General features: G+C 32.7%; 1 pseudogene; it reads left to right on the top strand.

The window, feature by feature from the left end:
* Positions 1-2,149: 2,149 nt before the first annotated feature.
* On the top strand, positions 2,150-4,477 carry LOC120140675 (annotated as a pseudogene).
* The last annotated feature ends 5,766 nt before the right edge of the window (positions 4,478-10,243 follow it).

The raw sequence follows: 10,243 nt of genomic DNA, 5'->3' as shown, positions 1-10,243 counted from the left end.
AATATGACCAATTTTGCCATATCACATTATTTATGAATATTGATTTATTAAACTAATGGCTAACCTCTCTTTTGATTGTGATCTTAGCAGCTTAAGCTTATAATTAATAAATCAATTGGCTAAATAATTTCAAAAACCTTGTTTTACAATATCTTTTTGATTTAACAAAAAGGGGGAGAAGAATATGTGTTAAATATTTTACATGATAAATTGAAGAAGTGTTAAAGTAAGGGGAGTAATTTCAAAACTTGATTTCAAAAATCTTAAAATTACTAAAATGTTTTGTTATATCAAAAAGGGGGAGATTGTTGAAACATTTTAATATTTCGATATAACAAATTAAGTTAAATGTATTTTAAGATTTTCCAAATGATTTTCTAAGTATATTCGATATAACTATTCGAATATCAAAACATTACTCCAAATATTTCAAAAATCATTTTTAATCCTTACTTAAGTGTAAAATTAAGTTTTAATCATAAAACAATTTCAAAATAATTTTACAAAGTATTTCGAACCAATTCAAAGCCAAAAATTCCAGATTTCTCAGAGGGAACCGATTCCCCCCCCCCCCATAGGAGGAACCGATTCCCCCCCTGAATGGTTTGGCTCCGAGATTTCCAGAATGCTCGGAGGGAACCGATTCCCCCCAAGGGGGTACCGATTCCCCCCCTGTTCAACGGTCGAAATATTTGAATTTTACACTTAGGGAACCGATTCCCTATGAGGGGAACCGATTCCCCCCACGCTCCAAGCTGTTTTATTAAATGTTTTCACACTAAAACGGCTATAATATCTTCTCTAATCATCCCCAACGTTCAGAAGTGATCCAAGGTGTATTTAAGCAAGCTTAGAAGCCATTGATAAAAACCAAGAAACATCAAGCAACTAGAATCAAGAGAGAATCAAAGAGAAAGCATCAAACCTCAAGTTTGAGCATTTCAAGCCTATTTTCATTCAATATTCATTTTGCTTTCAAGAACACTTTTTGTGCTCAATTGTATTCATCTTTGAGTGTTCTTTTCTTTGTTCTAGAATTGTGCAAACATCTTACCTTGTGAGGTTTTCTTGTAAGTTTGCAAATTTGTAATCTTCTCTTTGAGAAAAGAGTGTTCTCAAGAGTTGGGGTATACTCTTGAGGGAATTGTAAGGTTATCTCTTTGGCCTCAAAAGAAAGAACAAATTAGTGAATTTGTTGGAAAATCCTTAGTGTGGATAGCTAAGGTAGTGGACGTAGACTTTGTTTGAGAAAGTCGAACCACTGTAAATCGCTGTGCAAATACTTTCAATTTTCTGCAAAAGCTTCCACAAAATTTTTATTGTCAATTCACCCCCCTCTTGGCCAATTTCGTCATTCGATTAACTCAACATAAATAACAATTTATTTTATTATAGGTAAATGTCGATATTCAATTTATATTCGATTCGCGTTTTTTTATCGAGGAGGGAATATCCTGTCAGAGGATGAGCAAATCTCGATATTTCTTTTCGAATTAAAGGCTTTTTTTCTAATAAATAATTCGAAGTAAATTAATTAAACTTTAATAAATGAATCATATTTTAATTTTATATTCGATTCGTAATTTCCAGCATTTGCAACAATATATAAGTGATTAAGTAACAATTTTGGGCGTTGTGAGTGTGCTAATTCATCCCCACATGTAATCGACTCCCGGATCCTAAAAAATGAATCTGTGTAAACGCAGGCCAATTTTTGTCTTAAAAATGATTTTTCTTAAAATTGTTTTAAAATACGTTTTTAGATATTTGTCCTAACTAGCCCAAAGGTCGATGGCGACTCTAATTCAAATTAATTCAAAATCCCAAATTTTCAAATAAAAGTCATAATTATTTTTTAAACTTAATTGTTTTAAAAAAAATGGTTATGAGACTTCCTACTATCTTTTCGAGTTCGAGGATTTTTTTTTTGGGCACAAATCAAAACTTTGGTGCCTGGTTTTCTCTTAAGAAGCTTCAATTCTGATTCTTTCCTCCGTTTCTTCTGTTATAGTTTGTGAGTACTTTTACCTATGCTGTTTACTTCTGAATGAGCCAATTGTTTCCTGATTGCTTTGTACGAAATGTGCACACCTTATGTAGTTTAGCTTGTCCTTGTATAATCGCTGTAGATTGTAGATTGTAGATTGTGATGGACAAAGAGTACAGTGGTTCGCCGAGGCATCATCGGCTCGAAGCAAAGAACCGCCTCAATTGGATTCTAGGCGTTAAGTGTCCTCCGCATATTGTTTTATGTGTTGGGATCTTTGCAGCTTACATTTACTCCCACCACTACTCAATTTGGTGCATACACTAGAGTTGGCTGCGATAGTAATGCCACTGCATCGAACAATTGCAATGCTGCAGTTGTTCATCCAGTGTCAACCAAGTTGGACTTTGCAAGCCATCGTGCTACACAGCTCCAAAGCAGTCAGTTCCCACCATGTGATACGTCGTTCAGTGAGTACACCCCCTGCCAAGATAAAGTGAGGGGAAGGAAATTCGACCGTAACATGTTGAAATACAGAGAGCGGCATTGCCCCACGAAGAAAGAACTTCTCGTTTCTTATACCTGCACCACCACAATATAAGACCCCTTTCAAGTGGCCTATGAGTCGAGATTATGCTTGGTACAGCAATGTTCCCCATAGAGAACTTAGCATTGAGAAGGCAATTCAGAACTGGATTCAAGTAGATGGTGATCTTTTCAGATTCCCTGGGGGAGGCACCATGTTCCCTTGGGGAGCTGATGCATATATCGACGACATTAGCGAGCTCATTCCCCTTGCCGATGGAACTATCAGAACAGAAGTTGATACTGGTTGCGGGGTGGGTGATAAATATCCTCTACAATTTACTTGCTTGCACTGTTTCAATGCTTTGTAGTTTGTTATCGAATTCGGGCTATAAATTTGACTCATGTGGCCATATTTACGTTTAGTCTATGTTAATAACTGGCACTCCAATTCTCAGACTAGTTTCTTCTTTTATTCTGGTGTTAGGTTGCAAGTTTTGGAGCGTGTCTCTTTAGCAAGAATATCTTGACGATGTCGTTTGCTCCAAGAGATACACACGAAGCTCAGGTCCAGTTTGCGCTGGAACGTGGATTTCCCTGCAATGTTCGGGATCATGGGTTCACAGAGGCTTCCGTACCCATCAAGGGCTTTTGACTTGGCTCATTGTTCTCGCTGTTTAATCCCTTGGCAGAAGTATGGTAAGACATTTGTATATCTATGACAGAGTGGAATGTTCATTGTTCTATAGCTTGAAATGTTGTGTATATGCTAATGCCGTTACACTTACACGGCAGAGATGGTTTGAATCTCGCGGAAGTCGACCGGATTCTAAGGCCTGGTGGTTATTGGGTTCTCCCTGGTCCCCCTGTTCACTGGAAGAAGTTCTGGAGAGGCTGGGAAAGGACACAGGATGACTTGAAACAAGAGCAAGATGCTATCGAAGATGTCGCCAAACGCATATCCTGGAAAAAAGTGATTGAAAAAAACAATCTATTGGTTTGGCAAAAACCCATCAACCACATTGAGTGTACCGAAAGTAAGGTCTTGAAAACACTGAACATATGCAAGTCGGATGATCCGGACACAGCTTGGTACTCCTTTAGCATCTTTCTCATTTTTTATTTCCTTCTTCGACACGTGCTCGTAACCCTTTTGTGGTCTTATTTTCAATTTTTCATGTGTGCTTAAAAAGGTACCGGAATCTGGAAGCTTGTGTAACTCCACTTCCGGAAGTAAGCAGCCCAGCTGATGTAGCTGGTGGGGCAATAGAAAAATGGCCTGAGCGAGCATATGTCGTTCCTCCTAGAATTAGCAATGGCTCAATACCTGGCATCACAGCTGAGAAATTTAAAGAGGACAATAAAATTTGGAAGGAAAGAGTAGCGCATTACAAGCGAATCATTAGTCCTCTGCCCACCGGACGATATCGGAATATTATGGACATGAATGCTCACCTTGGGGGATTTGCAGCAGCTATGTTGAATTATCCAGTTTGGGTCATGAATGTGGTCCCTGCAGATTCAGATCATAACACATTGGGAGTTATTTACGAATGAGGTTTCATCGGCACCTACCAGGACTGGTGTGAGGCATTCTCGACATATCCAAGAACATATGATCTCATCCATGCTAGTGGCTTGTTTACTATATACCAGGACAGGTAAGTATTCTCAATCATGCACTTTCCTTGATTGCATAATTCGTAATTGTGGTTGAACTTGTGTTATATTGGTCGTTGAAGGTGCGACATCACGTACATCTTGCTGGAGACGGACAGGATTCTGAGGCCGGAAGGGACGGTTATATTTAGGGACACAGTGGATCTGCTGGTGAAGATCAAGAGTATTACAGATGGAATGAGATGGAAGAGTCAGATCATTGACCATGAAAGTGGACCCTTCAATCCTGAGAAAAATCTTGTTGCTGTCAAAACATACTGGACTGGTGAAGCAACACCAAAGTAAAACTGAACTCTTCCTTTTTCCCATTTTTTCATCTTTTCCCTTTCAAAGTCTAAAAGGGCGGGTTTTATTGGACTGTAAAACCAAGCATTCTGTTTGTACTACAAATCTCTCTGGACTGTCATTGTCTTGACTATTGATGATAGTTTGATTAGCTAAACAGGAAATGTTCACTATCTGCATTATTTGAAAAGTAAGCTCTATCCAGTTGCCTCTACTGGAATTAAATGATCAGTCATTAAGTATACTAATGGTCCCTAATTATAGGATGTTGTTTTGTTGAATCCTCTAACTATTAAAAGTTATAAAATTGTTCTTCAAACTCGTTCTTTTAGTTAAAAAATTGACGACAATCTGGGATGGATGTTAAAATGATGTCTGAGATATGATAGTTGAAAAATACAAGTTTGTAATATGAATAGTCAGAGGACTATTTTGTAACTTCTAATAGTTAGAAACTTAACAAAACAACGTTTTATAATATTGATTTGTTTTTATAACTTTTAATAGTTGATTCGAAAGGGTGATCCATGTGAAGCAGGGAGTGTGTTGTTTTTGGCATAACCCTCGGCCGAAGCACATCAACAAATAGAGCTAAAGATGGATTTGTCGGAATGTGCATGAGCATGATTCAAGCGGGTTGAAATATTGATTTCATGTTTAGGCTTTCAATATATGGTATTACACATGAGAAGAAAATTTGTTGCCTGATATGATCTTTTGTTTTACCCCAGTATTAATGATAACTGTAAAACCTTTCATTAACATTAAGAGAGGAGACTGAAAACTTTTTCCCCCCTCTTATCCTCTTCTATCTCTTTGCAGCGATAATGAATTTGGTCAGTGTCAACCCATTATTTTATATTAAGGGCAAAACTTCAAAAAAAAATATTATAGGTACTGACCAATCATCATATTATAACCGATTACAACTATTTCACCTAAATTAAAAGGAATAAATCGCTACGGTATACATAATTATCTTATCCCATCAACGTGATCAACCTCGTATATGACCCTTGGGTAATAGGGGTACTTGTCCAAGGCTTCTTTTGCCTAAAATAATGAAGTCCACGTTTAAAAAGGATAAACTATTTATTTAGTCACTTATTATTTTATTTTTACTTTAGTAATCTAATTATTATTATTTTCAAAATCATACTTAACGTTACATTTTGTGTTTTATCCACAACTAAAAAATTAATTGCAATATTGACGAGGTATTTTTATTTTTTTTCACTTTCCACTTAATTATCCTTTTTTTGACAAGAATAAGTAGGTTGAAATTGAATTTGAACCCTCTTAAAAGAGGGTTATGCTTGATTTATGCATAGTTTGGTCTTTAATGATTTTTTTATGTTTGCTATTTAAAATTTGATGTAATTACTATATAATTTATTAAAGGTGATAAAGAAAACAATTTACAAGTAAATTTATTTTTTTCTTACTCTTATAATTCAATTTTTTTATATTTATTGTTAAAGACCTAATTTTCATGTTTGTCTCAATTCACTATGATCTCATAAACGAGTCTAAACATGATTCCAACCTAACCAGGGAAAAAGAGAAATTTGATGCTCAAGTCTCTTGATCAAAATTGTGGGGGTTCTACTTAGTATTTTACTCGTAAAAAATTTACATATATAAAGGAGAGGATGATTTCATATATAAATGCACAAAATAACGAAAACATAAAAGAATAATGTGAGTTGTGAATTGTTGCGTGGGAGCGCGAGACAAAGACCAAACATCGCAGTCCATACAATAAAAGAAGAGTAAACTACAGCCCGTGATAGTTCTACGGGTTATGCTTATTGAGGGGGGTCTTATTCCAAACTGGCAAGGTGACTGGCTGTTTGGGTTTTCAAAACAAGTTGGCATTTGCTCGGTTATTGAAGCGGAGCTTTAGGGGGTTTTCAAAGGTTTGTTACATGCTTGGAACCTTGGCGAAGGAAGCGTTGTTGTGGAGGTTGATAGCTTGGAGATTATTATACTTTTGGAGAAGAAAAAGCATGCTCGTGTCTCTTTCACCCTTCTTGATCGGTTGTTTGATTTGCAGAGGAAGGATTGGAATGTTAGGTTCACCCATGTTTGCAGGAATTCTAATAAGGCTGCTGATCAGCTTGCTAAATTAGCCGGCTCAGGAAGGATCGTTAACCGGGTTTTCTTGACACCACCTGTGGAGCTTGGTCCGATTCTGCTGATGGATGCTTCTAGGTTTGCTATGTTGGCCACTAGTTGAAGCTTGCTCAATTTACTTTCTTTAAAAAAAAAAAATTAAGATGTTGATGAAGATGATTTTTTGTTGTTGCATATTTTTCCTTCATTTCCTCCTATTCGGACCGATCCTCATGCGTTGTCAAATATGGTTTCTCATTTGCTTCATAATTTTTGAGGTAGAGAGAAACTATGAAATCAAAATCTTCAGGTTGAACCTCGAAACGATTAGGAAAATGTAAATGTCTCTCATGCCATTAAGGGTGTAAAAAACTGTAAAATTGACTGAAACCGACTTGTGTTAAAACTGTTTTTGACATGCGCTGTGACGATCCGAAACCGACTTGAGTCGGAACTGGTGTTGACCTGAACCCGAGTCGGACCTGGAAATTGTGGATATGAACCAAACCTGCATCCGACCTGAACCCGAATTTAATCAAAAATATGATACCCGAACCCGAACTGCATCTGACTAATATGAACTCGAACCCGAGATTGACCTGGTAAATAACTGGTATTACCCGATCTGTTTTCAACTTAGCCTGTAAATGATCCGACTTGTTAATGACATGATCTAATATTTACCAAACTTATATATATTATCATGGACGAAATTATAAGATTTTAATAAAATTATGAGTTTTTTAGTTTATGATGTAATTAAAAAAATTAATATGATTACTTTTAAATGTTATGATAAAATATTTATTATGATAATTAAATTAATAAATAGACCTATTATATAAAATTATTTAATAAAATAATAAAATTATTTAAATGTAAATTAGATAAAACATGATTAATAATGAAAAGGAAAATTAATATAGTTTAATTTATATAAATTATATAGTTTAATTTATATAAAGAAAAAATAATATTAATAATAAAAGTATTTATTATGTAATATATATTAGCGTTTTACATTATTAATAAAAATAATTTTGGCAATACATTAGTTTACATAGGCCCAGTACATAAGTCCACTCTTTTATTACAAATATATATTCATTAGTGCTAGTCTATTTACATGAGTGTTTATGGTTTATTGTTTACTGTTTATGGTTTAAAATTTAGGGTTTAGAGTTTCTATAAGCTATATATTTTATTACTTTATATAGTTTATGCATAGTGTTTCTATAAACTATTTAAGTAATTTACCTTATATAGTTTATATATATATATATATATATATATATATATACTATAGATGTTTTATACATACATATTATATAAAATTATTTAATAAAATTATTAAAATGTAAATTATGTAAAACATGATTAATTAGGTGTTAAATAATTAGTATGTGACATTACATATTATATGGTTCATAAATAGTATTACATGTCATATTAATTTCATTTGCATAATTAGTATTTTTAGTTGCATGTTAGGTTAATTCACATTAATAGACCATTTATTTTGTTGTTATGAATAAGTAATAATAAAACCCATAAATAAGTCCATGCAATAGTGTTAGTCCATTTACATTAGTTTACATATGTCCAATACATAAGCCCACTCTTTTATTACAAATATATATGCATTGGTGTTAGTCCATTTACATTAGGGTTTAGTGTTTAGTGTTTAGTGTTTATGGTTTAAAGTTTAGGGTTTATGTTTATGATTTAAGGTTTAAGGTTTCTATAAAACTATATATTTTATTACTTTATATAGTTTATGCATAGTACTTCTATAAACAATATAAGTAATGTACTTTATATAAACTATATATATATATAGTTTATATATACTATACTTGGTTTATACATACATATTATATAAAATTATTTAAATGTAAATTATATAAAACATGATTAATTAGGTGTTAAATAATTAGTATGTCACATTGCATATTATACGGTTTATACACACACACACACACACAAAATTAAAAGTAATTAGAATGTATACAAGATTAAATTGCATCGAATTGAAAATTCAAGAAGATATTTACAATTAAACTATGACTAAAATGAAAGAAATCAAAAATCAAATACAAGTGGAAAAATGATGATTGTTGGAGGAGCATGAGCCTAATTAACCCAAAATATCTTTCCAAATAAAATCTCAATTCTCAATTTCCCTCTAAAATCTTCTATTCCCTCTAAATTTTTCAATTTCCCTCTAAATTCTCAATTTCCCTCTAAATTCCCAAATAAAATAAAAAATTCACACAAAAAATCTTTATTTTAAATAGTTTTCTTCCACCACTCACTTTGAATAATATATATACTACATTAATATAAATTATAGTTTATAAACTATATACTTTTTATAGTTTATACATATATAGCTTACATATATAGTTTATAGATATAGTTCATATAAACATAATTTATATATATAACTTATAATAATTATATAGTTTATAATATAAATATAGTTTATATATAAACTTATATTATATATATATATATATTATATTTTTTCAATTTTTAAATGAATGTAATTTACTATATTTTTCATTATTTCTTCACATTTTGCATTTATTTCGATTTAATCTTTTTTTGTTTTTTAATTTATTTCAATTTTAAGTCTTTCACTTTTATATATATTCAATTTAGTCCTTAAATTTATATTTTCATCTTCATTTGGCCCATTGTTAGTTGTTATTTATATTTTTGTAACCGGTCCATAACTTTTTAAATGTGTTTAATTTAGTCCTTTTTTATATTAATTTAAACCTTACATTTTAAATTTATTTCGATTTAGTCCATTACCTATGTGTGTTGTTTAATTTATATTTTAAAATTTTTATTTGTAATTTTACATTTCTTCAATTTTATCCTTAAATTTATATTTTTTACAAAATTGATCCATGGATATTTATTTTTCTCTTAATTTATTAGAAATCATATACAATTACAACTTGTAATTCAACAATCACGAAAGATGACAAAATAATTAATCCAAAAATAAAAACGACCCAACATCAACTCAATCTGTATTCGGTAAACATCATATCTGAATTTTATCTGTCAATTATGTGACCCGATCTGAACGAGATCCGACTGAAGTCCACCCGAACATGAATTAACCTGGTCTTTATCTACTTCGGACCTGAACTGTTTTGACCTGAATTGACATCGATCCGAACTGAAAATGACCAAACCTGAATCCAATCTGGATCTGGTGTCAAATTTACCTGACTTGACCCATATCCGATTTTACCCGACCTGACAGGATCTGACTGAAACCTGAATGATTACCCGATTTTACATCCCTACTTGCCAATGTTGTATGAATATAGCATGCTTCCTCAGCTAATCTTCTGTATTCTTCTCGCGCACATTTATTTTATGCAAATCGTCTATGTTATACATGAACATTTCCATCGGTTGGTGAAACCCAAATTGTCGCAAAACTCTATCGGCGGCATGGATCTCAACAATTGGGAAATTGAGCAATGGCGTTACGACACACCATATCTTCGCTCCTTCAAAGAAAAATGGCGATAGACACCGTTGGATCTCCGACGCACAATACAACAACCAATTAAACTATCAAAAGTATTATGTTAGTATAATTAAAGAATTAATATTACAAATTTC

The sequence above is a fragment of the Hibiscus syriacus genome, unplaced genomic scaffold, assembly GCF_006381635.1.
Source record: "Hibiscus syriacus cultivar Baekdansim isolate YM2019G1 unplaced genomic scaffold, ASM638163v2 tig00002237_pilon, whole genome shotgun sequence".
Taxonomy (NCBI): domain Eukaryota; kingdom Viridiplantae; phylum Streptophyta; class Magnoliopsida; order Malvales; family Malvaceae; genus Hibiscus; species Hibiscus syriacus.
The sequence above is the reverse complement of the archived record's forward strand: the minus strand, read 5'-3'. Positions and strand labels throughout refer to the sequence as shown.